Source organism: Lathyrus oleraceus, chromosome 4 (assembly GCF_024323335.1).
Source record: "Lathyrus oleraceus cultivar Zhongwan6 chromosome 4, CAAS_Psat_ZW6_1.0, whole genome shotgun sequence".
NCBI classification, from domain to species: Eukaryota; Viridiplantae; Streptophyta; class Magnoliopsida; order Fabales; family Fabaceae; genus Lathyrus; species Lathyrus oleraceus.
This window is the reverse complement of record NC_066582.1, coordinates 101,029,885-101,031,004: the sequence shown is the minus strand read 5'-3', so window position 1 is coordinate 101,031,004 and position 1,120 is coordinate 101,029,885.

Genomic DNA, 1,120 nt, shown 5'->3' with positions numbered 1-1,120 from the left:
GCCAAATCCGATCTATTGTAAACCATAACATACATCAAACAACCAACTGCACTGGAATAAGGAATTTTAGATATATCTTCAATCTCTGAGTTAGTCTTTGGACATTGTTTCAAAGAGAGCTTAAAATGATTCGTCAATGGAGTACTCACAGGATTTGCTTTGCTCATGTCAAATCTTCTCAAAACACCTTTAACATAGCTTTTCTGAGACAACCATAATTTATTAGCTCATCGGCCCCTGTGAATTTCCCTCCCAACAAGAATCTTTTTTGCAGCACCCAGATCCTTCATATAAAACTCCATATCCAACTTGGTCTTCAACTCATTTACATCATGCAAATGGTTGGTATAAATCAACGTATCATCAACATAAAGTAACAGGAAAATAAACGTTCCATTATCAAGGCTCCTCATATAAACATAAAAATCATAATCACACATTCTATAGCCAATCTGGAGCATGTATGAATCAAAAAGCTTGTACCACTGCCTTGGAGGCTGCTTCAAGCCATACAAAAACCTCTTCAATTTGCAAACAAGTCTGCTATGTCCAGTATCACTTAATCCCTCTAGCTGCTCCATGTAGATTCGCTTCTCTAGATTACCATAGAGGAACGTTGTTTTCACATCCATCTGCTATAAATGCATATTCCTGCTGGATACCAGGGGCAATAATTCTCTGATAGAGGTGTGTCTAACGACCAGGCTGAAAATCTCATCATAATCTATCCCCGTTTGTTGTGAATACCCCTTTGCAACTAGGCAGACCTTGAACTTTCCCCCTTCTTTTTCTTGTACACCCACTTACAACTAATAACTCTCTTTTCCTGTGGTAGATGAACAAGATTCCATGTCTCATTATTTTTCAACAATTCCATCTCCTCCACCATAGCACCCATCCACTAATCATCCTCTGACTAGCCATAGCCTCTCGAAAGGTAAAAGGGTCTCTTGAACTGATAAGAAAAGCATATGATGCTAAGTCTTCAAAATCATATCTGACTAGAGGTGTAATACGACGAGGCTCCCTATCACGTACAAGTGTATAGTCTTATACTCCACCTAAATCTTGCACTTCACCTGAATCTGAGTCTGGTTCATCCTGTTGTTAGGCTACAATT